This window comes from Zonotrichia albicollis, chromosome 5 (assembly GCF_047830755.1).
Source record: "Zonotrichia albicollis isolate bZonAlb1 chromosome 5, bZonAlb1.hap1, whole genome shotgun sequence".
NCBI classification, from domain to species: Eukaryota; Metazoa; Chordata; class Aves; order Passeriformes; family Passerellidae; genus Zonotrichia; species Zonotrichia albicollis.
The window spans coordinates 35,033,201-35,053,790 of record NC_133823.1 but is presented as its reverse complement, the minus strand read 5'-3'; the positions used below and the strand labels follow the sequence as shown (position 1 = coordinate 35,053,790).

General features: G+C 35.4%; 1 protein-coding gene across 1 annotated transcript in view; it reads right to left on the bottom strand.

The window, feature by feature from the left end:
* NEIL3 (nei like DNA glycosylase 3) overlaps positions 1-17,847 on the bottom strand; it is an 82,339-nt gene extending 64,492 nt beyond the window's left edge. Inside the window, exon 1 of the mRNA XM_026791557.2 lies at positions 17,626-17,847. The gene's annotated coding sequence lies outside the window, so the exon portion shown is untranslated. The remainder of the gene's footprint in view (positions 1-17,625) is intronic.
* Between the last annotated feature and the right edge of the window lie 2,743 nt (positions 17,848-20,590).

Sequence of the window (20,590 nt, the reverse complement as noted above, 5' to 3'; positions counted from 1 at the left end):
TGAATCATTTTTATCTACCAATTCAGTCAAAAAGTGGTATAAGAATTTTTCTGGATTCTGTGTAGCAGTTGAGCAAACAGAGGGATTGTTTTTTCATTTGTTCTTTTGGAATGGATAATTCTTTTAATAATGCAAGAAGTATGTTCTATTTTCAGTTACATTTTTCTGAGTCAAGAGCTACTCCATTCTTTCTGTCAATGGGATTTAATCCAATGAGAAGACTACATTAAATGTATTTTTAATTCCTTCTGAATTAAACACCATACTGTGTTTTTTCACACATACGCTTTCATGTTTGTAAGACATTTTGTATAAAAAGTACGGGAGGAATAAACTAGAATATAAATGTATCCATTTAGAGTTTTGCTTTGTGGCATATTGACTTGAAAGCTAGATTATCCAATGTACTACAGAAAATGTTTCCAGAACTTGCAAGATGAGGTAATACTTAGCATTTTTGAGGAAGGAAAAACACACAGATCACCAAAATGTAAATTATTAAATTTAAGGAATTGCTGCTAAAATCAAATGAAGGTTGTAGTTGATAACAGTTGCAGTTTCTCTACCCCCAAATATTTTAAATTACACTAGTGGAGGAAGATGATGTTTGTTTGTTTTTCATTTGCACTAAAGGGAAAACATTTTTGCCAGCGAATGAAGTCTGTATTTTAGTAACTTTGCCGCCAGGCATTGATAGTTCTGGGTTTGGTTTTCTTTCAGTACAGATTGCTTGCATATTACTTTTTTTACCCTCCCTAAAATTCATGATACTTACATATTCTTCTATATAGTTCTGTGCAAAGGTGCTGAGAGTCTTTGACAGTCTTTCTTGACTGATACCACTTTTTCTATGTTGATTTTATCTACGGCATCTGCTATTCATTATGTGACCGACCAAATGTCTAATGGAGTCTTTGATGTCTGACTGACTTTGATGGATCATGAGTTTTGTATTGTGAAATAGGAACAAATACACTAATTCCTGAATTCTCTGAAGTATTTGTGTTTTAAAATTTGATTGCTCACAACATTAAGAGCAAGAAAACTTTATCTGGTGTATCTGGTAATTTCTGTTAACTTCTTATAAGGCTGATCTGAAAACTATAGATGTAGAAACTTAGCTCCTAGGAGAAATAACATTTCCTCAGGAATAAGAATTGGAGACATTTCAATAAAAACTCATCAGTAATGCAGCATTAAATAAAGAACCATGTAAAATAGTAATTTTTATGTTGTCTTTCTGTTTGTTTTTTTTTCAAATAAGCAAAAAGTCAGATTGGTAGACTGGTATCTGACAAAAAAATTGCAAAACTTGTTTTGTGCTGCTATTCCCCAAATCCCTGTTATTTGGTGTTGGAGGACCATTCACATTTTCGGAAATTAAGTGAAGGCAAATAGTTGTTTCAAATTCTTACAACCTTAGCCAATAAACACATTTCATCACTATGGTTGCAAAAAACAAATACCCACTATTGCTCTGTGTTTCATAGGCACATAAGAATTAGTTGACACGGAAGGATTTGTTTTCTGATACTAGGTCAAAACCTGAATTCTTGAGGGAGAAAGAGTGAAAGTAGGGCAATATGATTAGATAAAATCTTGAGTATAATATTTTATTCTTAATGTGGGTTTATATTTGATCAGTTTTGATGCATTCTTTCAAGAAAAAATGTCTGCTCAAAGCCTTACTTTGAGTATACAAACAGTGCTTGAACAATGACAAATGAACTGCTTCATTACATCTTTTCCAGTTGCCTTAATCATTACATTCTTTGTGTACTTGGCCCCTAGAGGGGAAAAAAGCATGTAAGGTAGAGTAAAAAGTCCTGATGTAGAATCCATGTGGGGGACAATAGAATTAAATAATAAGAGGGGATGGTAAAGGGCAGGAATTAATCTGAGTGTTTGAAAAATATTGCAGTAGAAATGTCAATGTTGCAAAGTCAGGAATTTTAAGATTAATATTTATGGTCCTTGTGCAACTTCAATGGAGCTGTACATAAGTTATGATTCAGATTTTAATTACAGAGAAATGCTAGCTTTCCAAAAAAAAAAAAAAAGTCTAAATAATGTTCTGTACACAAATACACAGTATTTGTTTAAATTCCATCATTTAAAGTAGTTCAGAGATTTATTTGTCAACTTTGGCCAAACCCCTTTTGAGGAAAGAAGACTACATTTCTCCATAGACTTTCAGAATACTTATTCCTTATAATAGCTTTGGATATAGATTTAGGACACACAGAGCTAGCCAAGATTTCCCAGTTTCCAATGGAGACAGAACATCGACTTTCCCACACAGGAAAGACAGAAAAGAATGTAATAGGACAGAAGAGACTGCACTGATCTCTTCACACATGACCAGCCCTTTTTTGTCCTCTTACCTTTCTTTTCCCACACTTGTTCCTCCTTAAACCGTCTAAACACCTTCCCTTTTCTCCATCTTGTTTCCCTGAACATCCTGCAAAATTCTTGTGCAGTCCCAGAACACTCTTCCCCTGAATCCCATGGCATGTCCCAGGACAATGGGCCCATGTCTGTCCCTTGGCAGCCCTGGAGAGGGCCCAGATAAATTGTCTGCTCCTTGGGAGTCCTTAGTCTGCATTCCATTGTGCCATTGTGCCCCTCTGCTCTGCTGGGGCTGGTGGGGACGGGCTGGTAATGGGCTGATGGCTCCTCTGATGGGCCTTTGTCTCCCTGGACTCTTTGTCAGATGGCTCTTATCACATGACACAACAAAGTCCAAAGCAGATGTTTTTAGTGCCCTTCATGTCCACACTCCACCTCCCTGAACTGTTTCTGCAGACGGAAAGCCTTTGTCTAGCCACAGACAGCTGTGGCAAAAATGTAAATAATGTTTCAGATATTTTAATTGTAATCTAGTGGGATTACACAAATCTCAAATGTATCAGTGTAGATGTGTGCCATGGGCAATCTAGAGGTTTCCAGAGACTCTGCTAGCTTGATCACAAATGAAGCATTCCAGTCTTGGGCACCTTCATTGGTACAGTCCTCCTCCATTTCTGAACAAAACAGTGTAGAAGCACCTACAGTAACTGATACTTTTACCATCACTGTTTTGGAATATCATACTTCAGGACAACTGATATTTAAAGAAATTTATTTTCTATTATTTTAATAAACCAGTATTTTCTAGAGGTTGTAATCTTTTAAACATTTTTGGAGCCATTTAATTATGTTTGAGACAAGAAGTTTAAACCCCTATATTTTTAAAACTAAAAATTTTAAAACATTTTTGTTTTTTTTTTTTTTCATAAAGACTAAGGCAACATTTAGAGGACACATTAAATTTTTGTTTTAGCTGCTGGAGTAATCCTCTCTGAGCATCTGATTCTTCTTCCAGCTACTGAGAATTACTATTTCTATGGGTGTTTGTTGACCCTCCCCTTTACCTAGTAGGATTGTATCTCTACATAAAATGAAAGTTTAGACTGTTTAGTGAAAGAAGGTGTGTCCTTTACACATTTTAAAATCGGCTATTTTCTTTACAAATATAGTTTGAACAAGGCTGCACTAGATGAAAATTTAAATAAGAGATTGAATAAACTGTATAATGAGCATGAAATACTTAATTAAATTATGTCAGTTTAGTGAAGGTGCTATGAGAAACAGAAGGCATAATGTATACAGCATGATGTATGCTGTATGCCCTCCAGGATACATAAATTTCCTTATAAAATTGTGCTTCTACTGTCAAAATAGAGCTAAAGCTATGGTGTTCAAAAGGTGTAATTCTCATTTTCAACACGAAGATAAAAACTGCCTGACAGTCTAATTCTAGAAACCAGACATGAAAATATTCCTTCCAATTTGTGCCGCAGGAGAATGTGTCAAATATGGTCATTCTTCCCAGTTAGGTTATGTCTTTACATATAAAAGACAAAGTTACTGCTCAACCTCCACCAGAGTGGCTTCACGTTCCTTTTCTTTTCATATCTACTCTGCTGAAAACTGTACCAGAAGATATGCAGAATAATCTACAAAGCTTAGTCAATATACAGGTTTTTTTCCTCACTTCAATAATGTTCAAAGAGGAAAGATGTAGGTTACGACATCCATTTGAGCGCTGTACAACATTTACAGGAATATAGAGGAGACATGGGGAGGCTTAGCATTAGAAAAGTATAGTTTGTGATAGCAGAGCAGAATACAGATGATCAAATGGAAGAGGTCTGATTAGCAGCTATTCTTCAGTAATAATTTAGTCTATATTCATTTAATTTTTAAAGTATCCAGATAAAGTTCCAAAAGCTATTTTTCTTCACATATTCTGCTCTTCTTCACATATTCTGTTTTTTCCATTTAAAATCCACTTGATCATTGTTTTGGATGGATGCTTTTTTAGTCAAGTCTATGAACAGTCTACACAATACTTCAGTCTTCCTAGCTCCTTTTCTGCTATCGTGTCATTGTGATTACCTACACTACAAACCCTATGGTCTTTCAAAATAGACGTAAGAACAGAATATGAGCATTCGGTTTGCCTTATTGGACAAACTGTTAAAAACAAGCTAGTTCAAGCTTGTCCATAATGCCAGGGATAGAAAAAAATATGTTGATCTAGTATGCTCTGTTGTTCTGTCTCCATATCCCTCACCTGGACCTACAAATATTCTTATAGTACTGCCTCTTACACCTCCATTGCCTGTAACATTTGTCTGAATAGTGCAATCCAAAAGGACACCAGAGAGAGCTGTGACATATTAAATAAGCTAGGAAGAATAAAATGTTCTTACAAAGCTCATAAAAAGAAATAATTTCTCAGTCTAAAAGAAAATAATGCTAAAAAGTGTAAGTCTACATGCAATGTCTGTTAGCTGAATAAAAGTCATTGTTGAAGAAAATATCTTCAGTGTCCACTTTCTAGAGAAAACATGTTTTACACATTTAGGTGGCAGAACTCCCATAGTCAAAAATTAGGAGTCAAAAATTCAGAACAAATTGTCCACTTGACTGTTTCTAATTGAAAATTATTAAATTCTGGAAATGTTTTTGCTTTTGAGATTATGACCTCAGCTGCTGGGAATTTCATGTACGAAGAAAACAAGTGGATGCCCTATTGAGGACATAAGAAAGTAAATAACCAGGCAAACATTCCTCATATGGAGTCAATAGTGGAGCATTCCTTAGAGAATCGGGCCCCAAGTGTTTAATTAAAGCAATTTGTGAAACTCCTTACCTTAGAGCTCATGGAATGTTATGGAAAAACTCCAGAGTGTTTTAACCACTATTAAGCAATGACTGCAAATCACAGATTATTACATGACTACTCTAGATTATGCTTTTAATGTTGGCAACACCCAAACAGATATTGAGTCTGGAAGAAATCCTGTGTTTTATCTAGATTTACTCTCTTAGGAGTATAAATATTTCCCTACTGCTATATTGAAAGACATTAGCATAGGAGTTTGATTTTTCTTTTGGATATAGCAAAGGTAACTGTGAGGAATATAAAAACATTAGGTTAATTTTTCAGTTGGAGTGGCATGGCACATGTAAACAGACATAAACTTTTCCCCAATCCCTTAACCTAAAAGGATTTCCTCTAAGTATGAAAGTGGTATTAATCTCAGTGCCTCTTCCATTTTAATTTTTCTTTAGCAAACCAAAAGAATTCCAATTAGTTCCAAACCCTGTGAATTAGTTGCAGTTAAGACTGACCTTTTATCATGTGGGAAACTGCGATGTGCATATACATTTATCAGTGAATGTCAAAGGTTTAACAAACTGCTGTCTGTCATCTCTGTTAATCCTGTTTTGCTGTTGATGCCATGTGAAAGTCAGGACCAACCCAGAGAGAATATAGCACACATAGTTTTTGCAGGGAGCAGACTTTTTGCACAGGATCTTAGAAAAACGCATGGGTAAATGTGAATCAGAGACCAATACAGAACAGAAACACACCAGTTTTCCTTTTGAGCCATGGTGTACTCCTTTGAACTTCAGATATTGCATATGTGTGCTAGATGAGCTCTGCTTCATCTTAGAAAAGTTGGGAACTCCCTTGAGTAAAAACAATGGTAATGCCTGGAAAAAATGCAGGAGTGTGGTGAAGAAGGCAAGTAACCACTTTCTGTAAATTTTTGCTTAGAAATGACAAATTCAAGCCTATGACTATGCTATTATCTTAAAGAATGCGTAGTTGAAGTTACTGGGTCTTGTGTGCGGTGCTGGCTCCCTCACCCCCTTGCTTTCCACCCATGGTTCCTGCTAACAAGGTAGTAGTATTACTACCTTGTAAGACAGTAGAAAAGTAATAAGGAAGATGGAATTAATAGAATATATAATCAAAGTTATGGAAAATCTGACAAAGATATGGCTTTTCTGCTGGAAAAGCAGACAAATACAGTGTGATATAACAGAGATTAGAAGTTGTTGGAGGATAGAAGTGCAATTGAGAGAATGATTTTTCCCATGTTCTTAAATTCTCCTCTGGAGATCTGGCTTTAGTTATCGTCTGTGGCCTAAAACAAGTACCTGTACCTAAAATGCAAACTACTCTGATATAATTTTTTCTAGAAGGAGACAGAGTATAAAGAAAAACACTAAATTATTGGTGAAAGAACTGCAAATCTGTTTTTGTGAAAGAGATCTGTAGTAGGATTAATCCGTCAAGCATTTTAGAAAGAATGGGAGATTATAGGGTCTGTAGACAGATTTCTCCTAATCTGTAATTTATCAGAATTACAGCCCCAATTTTGTGAATTCCCCTGTGGCACTAGCTAGTCCATCTTTCAAGTCATGAAAGCAATAAGAGGGAAGCAAAGTCATATTGCTGCCTCACCTGGATTTGCTGTTTGGCTTTTAAGGGTGAATAGTGTAGTAGCCTTTCAAAAAGTGCATTTTTCTTGAGCATCAAGGAATCCTAGGAGTCTCTGTCTTTCTGAGGCACAGGAACTCATGGATTGCATAAGATGCTTCAACTAAATGCAGTTAAAAAAATATTTAGCTTTGTTTGTCACAAACCTATAAAGGTAAAAGATAATGTCGATATGAAAGATACTGTGGAACACAAATGACAACTTTAGCCCAGGTAAAGTACTCAGAAGAACAAAGAGTGTCAACTGGGCAATTCTAGCCTACTTTGCACATGAAGGCATATAATTTGGAGTTTAATGGACAGGGAATGGAAATGTTGTTATTTCTGTTTCTTTAAATGCCTTAAAATAAGCCTATTTGCAAACAACTTAATTTTGCTTTATTTATGCAGTTGTAAATGTTAAGTCATAGCAGCGTATTGCTTTTAGGCTTTTGGTTCTTTGCCACTTAAAAAAAAATCACTAAAAATTTTTTCTTCCAAAATAATAAAGTTTTGTGATTAAAATTTATTGATCTGAAGAGATAAGGGAAAGCAAACAGATTTTTTTTTTGCTCTTTACAAGGAGTCTCCATTGATAAAGCAATATGTTCCTTACCTATTGACTTAAGAGACCAAATGAGGTATTCAGGTCACATTTCTGTTTTGAGTGTCTCACAACTGTGATTTGGTGTTTTCAAATGCATTTCCATGGTCTGAATTTTCTCCCCAGTCAAAAAGTCACAATCCAATCAGGTCTTAAATCTCAATGATGTTCAGTTGTACGTACGTAGCATCATTGATTTTTTTATTTCTTGGCTAAATCTTGAGTTTTACTTGACACTTCTGCTTCATATTTTTTTCAAATGCAGTTGCTGTCATAAGTTCTGAAATATGGGCCAAACCTACTCTTCTTTGGACTTGAATCTGTATTGCTTCTGTCGAGCTCCTTAGGCATGCTCTACCATCACCAAAAATGCATTATGTGTGACAGAATGTGAACCACTTCATTTTCTCTTGAGATCTCATTCACCCTCCTTACAGCATAAGGAAAAATAGCTCATACACCCCTCTTCTGAAGCTGTCATCTCAGTATTATGTTTGAATATGTCTCCTCTTTTTTGCATTCACTTTTTAATGTTGCTGTCTTTTTAAAACAATTTTGCTATTCTGGTAAGTCTATTCCTGCTGTCAAAAGCTCTGGTTAGTGATAATGTGAATTTTCACTGCAATATATTCCCTATTTCACTTATTGCCATGCAATTTGAATGCCAAAATACACAAAATATTTTCAACTGTACTTCTGTTTCTTAAAGCTTTTTGATTTTTGACAACCTCTTTATGACAGCTCTCATTAATTACACACAGTTTGTTAAATAGAAATCTTTAATACTCAACTCTAGATTGATAATGTTAAAATATTATCTCCCCCATATTTTTTTTTATGCAAGGCAAAAGAACTTTCCCTGTAATTTCATTCAGCTTGGTGTCCAGCTCTTGACAATGGATGCATGATCACACTTATGAAAATGCATCCATTTTTGTTTTCTACATTATTCAACTTCACCATATAAAAGTAACACTGTACTTTGTAACTGCCGAGGTTTTTCTAAGTGTGCTCAACCTACTGCAGTATCCAAGCAACTGATAACTCAAGAAACTGAGCCTCAGAATATTTCATTATGCTAATATAAATTTGTTTTGGAAAAGATGATTGATTTTTATTTTTACAGTGATTATAGAGCAATTAAAATTTCATAATTTAGAATAAACAACCAACAAATAAACTCCAAATCCACCAAACCCAAACTGTTCAATTAACCTGAAGAACAAATAAAATAACTCTTAACATCTCGGCAGAGTTGACTTGTCCTGAAATTGCAGAAGTTGTCTCCAGGACATAGGTTTAACTACTGTTCTGGCTCTTTCTTAAACCATGTTGTGATCTTGGGAAATCTTTTGTCATTTTTTCTCTATCTATAAAGTGAATGCAAACATGAACATTTTTGTAAAGTGTCACATGGTGTACCGATGGAAAGTTTTGTGTTAAAGCTAGCTAACTGTTATTCAGGTTATGTATAGCCTACCATTTATTGTTTTATAACTTGCCATACACTTACTTTTCTGCATTCAAGCTAACAGCAGCGTATTCCCTGCCTACCAATCACATTTGCAGGACAGCAGAAATCTTGGTTTTGCTTAAGATTGGGATAAAAGTTCACTGCTAAAGCAACAGTAAAGTCTAGAGAGCAGAGTGTCCTGGAAGCAAGGGAAATGTGTTCCATGATTAGCAGTCTCCCAGCAATCCCAGGAGACCCTGGCAGAGTATAGGTCATGGAGCCCCAGTCAGATTTTACAATACAGAAAGGAAGTTGCTCTCTGCTGACAGTAAATTATATTCTTTTTTTTTCGCTGCAGGTTTGTCTGTGAGGGAAAGCTGGAGAAAGAGTGACTAATTCCAGCTCATTTTTTTCACGAGTATATCAAGAGTTTCTGGAGCGTGCATTTGAGCAGTGCTCTACTGTTTATCAGGATGCTACTGATAGGAAAAGTCTGGACCTGGAGGGCTGGGTTACAGCCAGCTTCACCTAACCACTAGACATGATCTAAAAGCAAAAATTCAAGCCTCTGTTAAAAGGAGTAAAACATCTTACAACTCCCACTACTGATCTGGAAAACTGCTTTTAAATGTGTGATTCAATTGCCTTCACATGAGCATTTAGTGCTCCTAGATGTACTAGGGTACCCCAGAGGCCTTCAGCTGCCACTCCAGATGGCACAGGAATCCCAAAACCCATTAGCCTGATCTAACAGCGCACCAGTAGTACCTCAAATATCCTAGGGAACAGAATCAAGTCCCATGTATTTTTCTTTACCAAAACTACTTGTCATTTTAAAGGAGGAAGGAAGTGCTGTGCTGGTTCCTAACACAGTGGTATATTTGGTTTAGTATCAGTCACATTCAGAAGATACAGCTGAAACCAGAGCTCAGAGAGGCATCTTTTAACCCTCAGCATGGTTTACATTACCATGGCTTCCCTGCATGATATCTTCTCCTGAGTAGTTCTATCTTTAAATTTGTCTCAAAATGAAGCTGTAGTTTTCATTTAAAAATGTAATGAATAATAAAATCTAGCAACATGAATATAATAATTTAAACAGAAAAGCACTGATGTATTTATGGCAACATGGTGTAATACAATTTTTAATATAGAGAGGTGTACACTGAACTGGCAGTAAGTTGCCTCATATTAGACAGAGGCATTCAATTAAATGGCAGCAAGTTGCTTTCATGTCTAGAAACTGAAGAATAGCTACATGCCTGTCATGTCTTTGTCCTGTGCTAGAGAAATATGTGAGAATTTATCTGCATGCATTACATTTGCAACCAATGTGTATGTGATTTTTTTGGTGTGTGCTTTTTAAAAAACAGATATTATTAATAACAGAAATATTTTACAGTTTAATTTTCAATAGGATTTTTTTAAAATTACTAAGTGTTCCAGTCTGACTTAAAGTAGTTAGCATTTTAGGTACTGAATAGACCTTTGAAGTCAGAAGAATCAATGCTTGAAAGTTAGCAGAATGTTAGATACTTTTCAATGGCATGGAATAAATTTTTAAATAAACTTTATCTTAGTAAAAGAAAAGCCCATTTCTGGCAAACTTTTCTCTATTAATCTGTACAAAATTTACAAAAGTACAAGTGTGCAGAGGCAAAATCAGGCAAGTCAAATATTTTCAGAATATGGTTAAAGAAATCTAAGATGCTAAAAAAACCTTTTACAATGTCACAGCTTCTACTTTGCACTGACGTAATAAGGCTGAATGACGAAAATTTATCAGATATGCCAAAGTGCCTGACTATTAGCACAGGATTATTTATATTGTTTTAACTACTCTGTTTATTTGTGGTTTATAAAAGTTAATAATTTCTTTTTACTTTTTTATATTTTTAAAAGCTGTGTTGTGCATCAAGAAATGATGTTGTGCAACAAAATTAGTTCTGAATAAGCAAGAGTTTAAACAAGTAATGAGTGTGTTTTTCTGAGGTTAGTTGGCTTTTCAGCATACTCTATTTTCTGTAGGATAAACATACATATGATTTTTTGTGAGGATAGATTATCAAAACGATATCTCTACTCTCTCCCTTGTGTTTCTCAACATTTTTAGTAAATGCCAAGTTAAAGGATATATTATTTCTGTAGACTTTAAAAAAATCATTAATAGAATAACTACTTGTTGAGAGGGAAAAAAAGTGATTTACAGTTACCAAAAAGTCTGAATGTTGAAAGACAGACAGAGCCAAATAAAAGTGGGTGAAGTGGAATGTTAAAAAATAATAAAAGTAATTGATAAGAAATGAAAACAATCTTCAAAGTATTATTTTCTTCTAATGTTATGTAAACATTTCAAATCCAAAACAGATGTAACTGATGCCAAATCAATTTTTGTACATCTTTTCCTTTCAACGACTTGGAAAGTGATTTGGTTTCTGTTAATGAAAATGAATCTTGGTCCAAGAGTAGAAAAGCTGTTTCATATGGCTTTAAATCTCTGAGCTGTTCCCCATTCTGACTGATTATACAAGAATTATCTGAAAGAGCACTGGCATAAAACAGTGTTTATGCAAAGAAATCTGTTAAAAATTGTAGATTATTGATAAAGAGAGCTAAGTGGAAGGTCAAAGCTCAGGTAGACTGACTGTAAAACACAAGCAGGACCTAATCTTAATATACCTTTCAGAAAATAAATTGGAATCATTATGAAATGAATCCTGACAAATTGTCATATTCCTGCTGATCTGCTATGGGCAAAAATTCTTTCATTGTTTTATTCAATACAGTGTGAATCTCAACAGAATAACACAGGGAAAATGCAGAGTTTAGTAGTAGAAATATTTCTTAAGATTTATTCTGGTTAATCAAACCAACAATGGAGATTAATTAAGAAAAAATGGTATTTTTTATGTATCTCACACACTCCACTTCCCATATCGGTCATTATTTTTCTGTTCAAGTCTCCTTATAGACAAAACTGCATATTTAAAATTTTTGTTTATGAAACTCTGCTTTCATAAATAAAAAGAAATGTATGAATATGTAAAATAGCTTGATAATTGCAAATATGATACTTCAAAATTTATTGGTTCAAGCAAGCACAGTGAAAAGAGATAATTGATTAACATTCTAGACAAAATTCTAAGTCACTGTAACTTTGCCATTTTTACTTTCGCTTTTCCAGTTTAATTTATTTTGATCAATTTGTTTGGCAAAATGGGATTAAAAATGCTGCCTTTTGAGTTATAAAAAACATTTTTGTACACAGAAGAAATAGGGAAGTCTAAAAAACGTAGAATTTACTAAAAAGAGTACTTAAATGCATGTAGATTGCCTGTGGATATTAAACAGTATTTCCCCCAAAGAGACCATTGAGAGTGCTTTTGGAGTAAAAATATCAGAACTTAATGTAAAGGTGGAGATTGAACTGGGACAAGCTGCATGTATAAAGAGTATTTATACTCAGTGCATGGACTCCTCTAAGTTGAGCATGTGAATATTTTCTCTCACATAAAATCAGGTAAATTACCTACATTGTGCTAGAATGGCATGCAGTTATCCCTAGATACACAAGCGTTAATTAACAAATTCTGGTAACTCCAAAATTATTCTAGATTTTCAAATCACTTAATCTTGGCAAAATATCCCCCAGTGTACTTCACATTTGAAGCACATATGTTACATACATCAAACAATTCAGATTTGCAAGTTTTATTTTTCTGTATTATCTTGCATTAGACCATGTTGTGTGTACACAAATGTTGAAGATAATCTCCCCCAACATTCATATATACTTATATACTTATACATATATGTACTTACATACATATACTTAGCCTGTCACGTGAAGCTTTTTCCATAGCCAATGACTGTTCAATATCACAGTCAACATAATCTGAAGCCTATTTCACATTAAATTGGCAGCTATATTTTGTTAGGTGCATCACACTTCAAAAGTGCCTGTTTCTTTCCCTGGAACACTGGAATAGGTGTTGGCTGTGCATGCCTGGGCTTCAGAGCAGTGATTCTGAGTTTTGTGAGTGGGTCTGAAGTTACGTGCAAACCTTTGCCTCAGTAGAGATTCTAGAAAACATTCATGGTTTGGATGTTTGGTACATATACTGTCCAAACGATCTGAGTATTTTCAGTATCTCAGAACAAGCCCACAGGACCTATTGCATGCACACAGGCTATTCCCATTGCTTCTATCAGGTTGAAGAAATCCAAGATGCTAAAGCCCCCTGATAACAGCCAGGCACCTTTTCTGCACATGCACAGAAAATGTCTGGCATTTCCTGATGAGCTGCAAGTGCTGTATCACCTGAAACATTGGGCATCCCAAGTAAATGTCCATGTTGTCATGTTCTTCTCAGGCAAAATTGCCAAAAAGAGAACTTACAGAATCCCAGAATTACAGGATGGATAAGATTGGAAGGGACCAGTGAGCCATCTGGTCCAACTTCCCTGCTCCAGCAAGGGTCACGCGAGAGGACACTGCGCAGAATTGCATCCAGACTGTTCTTGAATTATTCTGGGGAAATCTAGGACTTTGTTAGCTGTCATACATTTCCAGAAAAGCACATCAGGTACAGATATTTCAATTGCACTCCAATTTCTGGCAGTGATTTCTCACAATGTAATATAAACATAATTACATGCATATTACAAAAGGGAAGGATTGGTCTTATAAAAAAGTAGCTAAGGAAGTCATAAGTCCTCAGAACTAATTTTTCAAATTGGCTTTATGAACCACTGGAGCTGAAAAGCCTCGGAGACCTCTTTGCAATTTCTTGGCAGAAATAACACAGTTGGCTGAGCCTAATAAAACACAAGGTATCTCAACTAGGTATGAAATTTTTGTTATTATTAGAAAATCACTGGCCATCTGGTTGGGCATTATGTGCAACAAGCTATAGACTACTGGTGTAAAATTCAGCATTATAAAGAATTTCTTGTAAATAGAAGAGCCAAATATAGACTACATCATCAATATTCATAACTAGAGAGAGAAACTTTCAAGGTCTGAACTCTGGAGTGTGAAAACTAATGGAGGGCAAACAAATGAATCTGTTTACTTGAAAGAGTAAACAACCATGCAAGCAAGGTGAAATTCTCATTAAAGCTCAGATACTGAGGGATATTACAGTAGCACTTCAGATATAATTTAAAGCACTTAGTATAAAGTGATTGTGGGCATCATCTTGGAAGCTATGCCAAGATTATGTGAGTCAGAAAAAGCTCACTTTTCTAAAAGAGAACAAAAAGAGTACAATAAAGAAATTTCCTGTTTTCTTTTTTTTTGCAAACTTTACTTTTAGAGCTTTAAGTGGTCTTTGCAATTAAGGCAGGTCCATGGAGCCATATAGCATCCAGGTAATGCAGACAAAGAATTTCTCTTTATCCAATACACTATTTACACCTTTATGGTAATCACTTACAAATAATGTCCTATAAATTAATGCTTGCAATTAATTCTGTGAGTTAAAAATGTGAAGTATTTGAATCACAATCTAAATTACTCTAAAACTAGACATTTCTTCTTAAAACTACACATATTCCTTTTGCTTCTAGCTGCCTTCAGTGGATTTATGTAGCTATGTAAGGGAAATTAATAAGAAATTGCTGTTTACGTTGAAAGAGCATTTGGACCTTAACAGTAATTTTATTATAATTTTTGTTTGATTTAAATAGGTCAGTGAAGAAGAAAGAATAATTTGCAGGAAATGGAAAGTTAGAAATTAGGTGACTACAAAGAATTGCAGTCTTGGAAAATCTATAAAACATATGGTCTTTCTTCAAGTAATTTTTAAGTTTGGACACAGAGGGCATATCATTGACAATCTGAACACATGTACCCAGGCATTTCATGTTGTTCTGGGAGGGAAGCCTCTCTGGCTGTGCCTGCTGTGCCAAGCAGGAATACTTTTCACTCTATTCAGAAGTCCATTTTCCCCTGATTACTGTATCAGGTACCTGGCTGGATCACCCTACATCTTTTGAACACACACACACTAATTTTTGAGGGAAGCTGGAATATGTGTATGTCTTGGGGGAGTACAAAGGAAAAAGAATATACAGGTCTTCTTCCAGAAGCTGAGAAGCATTTTTTTGTTCCAAAGTTCTCTTTTCTCTTGTGAAAAGCCAACTCTCCAAAACAAGAAGAGGATATGATTATAATCCTGATAAAGATAAAAGGTATTAGCTATTACTGTCATTATTTCAGAGTCAGCTCTTAGGGATAAAAACCATCTGTGTCTCATATATGAAATCTGAAGTGAATGAATCTATTTGAGCAATTTGTTAAATGAAACTGGGGCAGTGACAACAAAAATAAAAGGAATATGCTACCTCCCTGCTGTATAATACCCAGCATGTCTAAGAGTAATTTGTCATTTTTTCCCCTAGGGAAATCAATACTACATGAAAGGGAAATTCATAGCAACTGAAGAGCAATTTGTATGCCAGCATTCACCATATATCTTGAGATATAGGTAAGTCCTGCCAGGCATCAGCATTAAATAGCTTGTAGCAGAAAATATTTTTCAGCGTAGCAAAAGGCAGAAGGGATCTCTTTTATAATTTAAAGGGGAGGACTGCGTATATTTTCCTTCTGAATATTGATTGCAGTTGCTTTGGGCAAAAGATGCATTCAGTAAAATATTTAGTTTGTTGCATTTGAATTTATATGAAGGTGAAGCTTCATGCTACACAAGGGATAAATAGTCAGGAAATGTAGATTTCATATGGAAACCCAAAATTATCTGTCAATTCTCTATACTTTTCTGTCTTGCTCTATGCTCATCCTATGTTAAGGTGAAGGTCTTTGTACACTGTTAAGTGTACCAGTATCCAAATCATACACATCTAGTCCCCATTCAATTTATTCCTTTCTTGTATGTATTTAACTCTGATCAGCACACTTGTTTATTTTTATTAGGACTATGTTAAGAAGCCCAACCACTGAATGCTATGGACTAATGAATTAACTTTATGATGTCCAGAAGTCTCCTTTACTTAAATAAAGGAAACTTGGAGCAGGGTGGTAGGGTGATGTGGTAATAATTCTGTCAGATGTTCCACTCAATTGATACAACATATTCCTACATTTTTCTATTAGCTCTGTTAAACAACATAATATTGTAACATAATATTGTAAACATGTTCTGCTAAACAACATAATATTGTACACACATTCTATTGTACCATATATGTGTGAGCAATCCTACACATGCACAGACACATACATCAATGTGACAAAAAAGATGAAAATTTTCTGAAAATTAACATTAAATAAAAAACTTAAATTTAAAATCTAAAAAATGAAAAACTAAATTAAAATCAAGGAAGAAGGAATGCAGAATGTTTTTAAAACATCAAGAACATAAGAAAGCCCGAGATTTTTCAGGGGTTTTCTGCAATTTTAGTTCATGAAGCACAAAAATCATTGTTTAAAAAATTGCTCTAGGATAAATTTCTGCATGTGACCTACTGTCATAAAAGCATGGGGAAATATTTTAGTAACCAAAATAAGGTTATCTTGGTCATTGATACAGACAAAAATAGTGAGATTTGAACATTGTTATAAAGGATGAGACGTTTAAACCCTCACAAAGGTGTTTGTGTTTAGCAAGAGGTATGGGGTGAAGGGCATATAAAGGACTGAAAACTAGTAAAAGTAGCTGTTCGTTTGGAGTAAACAAAAAGGCATAATTTGATTTGTCATATGCATAGTGAAGAATTTATTTGGTCATGATTTCAGGAACAGTTAGAATTTTATTTTGTTTTATACAACTCTGGTGTAACAGAGATTAGTCACAAGTAGGAAATCTAAAAATGATCCAAAATCAAATCCTACTCCTAATAGTGATGGAAGTATTTTTATTTGTGAGGCCTGCTGCACCACAATACACCATTGTCCTGTTCACTTATAATTTCCTGACGGATTTTTAGAAGAATTTTGCATTATTTCACTGTAAAAGTAATGTGGTTTAAACATTTTGTAGAGCCTACACTGCTCTACAAATTGTAGGTAGATATTTTAATAAATACTAATTCTGCTCTCTAAATAGCATAAGCATTAAAGAAAATTGCTTTTATGTCTGAGCAACAGAAAAAAATTTTTTTAACTATACACTATACAAAGTCACTTAATAATATTTCTCTAAAGGACCTAACAAAACATTAAATAAAAGCAGGGAAATAAAAGAGAATGCTATAGTGGACATGTTTCCTCTGTCATTCAGAATATAATATTTAGTAGTATTTCCACACAACTGGAAAGAGACCCAAGAAAAATAGATGCTATAATTTGAATGTGTACAGCACTTAATATAAGTGTGTCTTAGCAAACCTTACGGAGTGGTTCAAATAAATTGTTAACATTCTTTCTTCCTATGAAAACCAAAGGAATACTGGAATAAATTTACTGGTGTGTTGTTTGGGTTTCTCTAAGTTCTTATTAATAAGCATCAGTTTTAAATATGACATTGAGAAAAATATCTTCTACTATCACAGCATTATCTAGATGGAGTCTAAAAATTGCATTTGTTTTGCCAACACACCTAATGCAACACATGGCTAATTTCTCAGTAAAGGTCCCATTACAAGTGTTTGTTGATAAATGCATATTACTGCAATTATTAAATGGAAAAAATATTTTGTCTTATATGTTTCCCTAATATCTTCTTAGGAAAAGCGTATGAGTAAAGTAAAAAAAAAATTCAGGATTCTGTAGTTTAAAAAACTCACCTTTGTGCATGTCTGCTCCTGATTTATCTGTCCTGAGTGCCCAGCATTGCAGTGAGTCCAACTTCACATCACCAAGTGAAGGGGTAGCATGTCTGTGTGTGCTTCTCAAAAAGAGAATTTACTGAGAGGCTGCCTTCTCAACACATGAAGCCTAGGCTAGTACATATTCCAAACATGTCTCTAGTTAAGAGGAGCTCGTCATCTCTCTACCACCTTTCCCTTTCTCTTCCCCCACTCTCTTTAGTTCTCAGTCTTAGAACTGACCCAGAACAGAAGGAAAGTTCACCCCCACCAAAATTCCTACCTCAGTGTGTCAGTGATACTGAGTTACAGAATCCAGTATGTATGGCTGTAAGTTGTTTTAACTTAGAGTAGCAATCAGAATTCAGAGAGGATGATCTTGTGGCAGAAATGATTAAAGAAATCTAGGCTCTGATTGTTTTCCCCATAGCAAGTAAATCACATTACTTTTAATTTCTTCCCTTGAAAAACACAGAAAATATATTTCTCTTGTGCTTTGTTATGAGAACTAAAATACAATTGTTGTAGGAGTGTAGAATAGTTCATATAGAAGACTGGATAAGTGTGCATCAGTGTGCTTGTGCATGAACACAAATACAAGGTATGGTGCTGTACCTAGAGTCACGAGTTTCACTTGGCATAAAAGACACTTTAAAGGCTGATTGAAGTAGTCAGATTTACTTTGAAATACTTTGAAACCCAGCGGAATGCTGGCTTTTAGTCAAGCTAAGTATAGTTTAGAGGACCAAATATGATTTTACTAGAAATAACACTGTTCATATGCAGAAGCAATTTCAGTGGAGTGAAAAGTCTCTGCAGTTCTAGGGGAAAAGAAAAAGCAGAGGTTTGGGGAGCAATGTCCCAGCACTATGCTACCCAAATAACAGCACAGCATATTTTGTAGAATGTACATTAATAGGAATATTTACAGTTGTATATACAGATACCTATGCACTTTATTTCCTCAGGCAGCGGAAGAAGAGTTATAAATTCTTTGTGCTGCCTTTTTTTCCCCTCTTGCTGTGTTGCCACCAATACAGAGAGAATTAAGAAAACGCTTTGTGGGCGTTTTTGTTGAAAAGTGTTTTAAGGCTGCCAAGTTCATAGTCGTTTGTGCCTTGAAGGCTAGATGAGAAAGATTGTCAAGGAAACACATAATAATGAGTTCCAAAAGAAAATGTTGCCTTTAGAAAATTAGGGAAATAGGAGCCAAATATCTAGCAGGCTAATCTGTAATTGCTGTGGCTTTCACAATAGAACAAAACACTGCATGGATACCCCAGGTTTTGATGTAGAAAGTTTATTTGTAAGAGCTTTAATGAATTTTCAAGGAACATTAAGATGATGGGTGTCAAAAGACAGTTTTTATATCACGAAGAAAGGACTGCAATCATTTTTTGAAATGTGTTACAGTAACTGCTTGGGTCATCTCTATGCACATTAAAGATTTTTTTAAAGCAATTGTGTTATGTGAAAAACACTTTATTTTTTCAGTGGAGCTGGAATGTGATGTGATTTTATGGAAATTTTGTAAAGGTCATGTGAATTAATTCAATAGGAAGGGATCATATGTTTTATGTACTTGTTGATGGATATTTTCCAGTAGTCTATTAGTTTACCAGAGGTTACAGAATCACAGAATGGTTAAAGAAAGGTCCACCTGTTGAGTCATCTGGTCCAACCTCCTTGCTCAAGCAGGGTCATCCTAAAGGATTTTTTCCAAGTGATTCTAGAATATCTCCAGTGAGGGAGACTCCATAATCTCTCTGGGTAATCTGCTCTGGTGCTTGGTCACCTGCACACCATCTTCATGTTTTTGGTGAAACTTCCTTTGCAACAATTTTTGTCAGTTGCCTCTTGTCCTATTGCTTGGCTGAGCAGAGCCTGGCCCCATCCTCTGGCACCCTCCCTTCAGATACTGATGGATATTGATGAGATCCCCTCTCAGTTGTCTCATCTCAAGGCTGAACGGGCCCAGCTCCCTCAGCCTTTCCTTGTGAGAGAGATGCTCCAATCTCTTAATCGTCCTTATTGCCCTCTGCTGGACCTGCTCCAGGTTCTACATGTCTCTGTTGTACTGGACACAGCACTCCACATATATCCTCACCAGGGCAGAGTAGAAGAGCAGGATCACCTCCGTTGCCCTGGAGTGCTGGAATGCTCTTCCTAATGCACCCCAGGACACCATTGGCCTCTTGGCCACAAGGTCACACTACTGCTCATGGACAGCTTCGTGTCCGCCAGAACCCCCAGGACCTTCTCCACAGAGCTGCTTCCCAGCAGGTTGACCCCAGCCTGTCTGATGTCTGGAGTTTTTCCCTCCCCAGCTGCAGGACCCTGTGTTTGCCTTTTTGAATTTCAGCTGGTTCCTCTCTGCCCAACTCTCCAACCTGCCAAGGTCCCTCTGAAGGGCTGCACAGACTCTGGGATGTTAGACTCTGGTCAATAACTCTGGGTTATTGGCCACTCCTCCCAGCTTTATGCTGTCAGGGAACTTGCTCAGGAGGCACTGTTTATTTACATCAGGCTTTATGATGTTATTCTATTATACTTCAAATTTGAAATGTTGAACAGAGCAAAAAATTGTCATTGATATGAAGGAATCTTGGACATATTGCCTTCTTCTCTTTAACCAAAAATTTCCTGTTTAGAAGCATGATCTTACTTGGCAAGGCAGTTCTAGAAGAGGATTTTTTGTTTGTTTAAGTACTCATTTTAAGAGCTGTTGGTGGGCAATTAAACTAAAATAACCTTTCTATTTCATTGAGTCAGAATGGAACCCACGTCTTCCAACTAAATGGCTAAAATACTGTCAGGAGCATGCAAGAAATCCAGCTGCTGTAAAAGATAAAAATAAAATCTTCATTTCCCAAAAGGGTTGATACTTTAGAAATGAAAATACTATGACTTTTCTGCTTTGTTTCATTTTGCTTTTTAATATAGA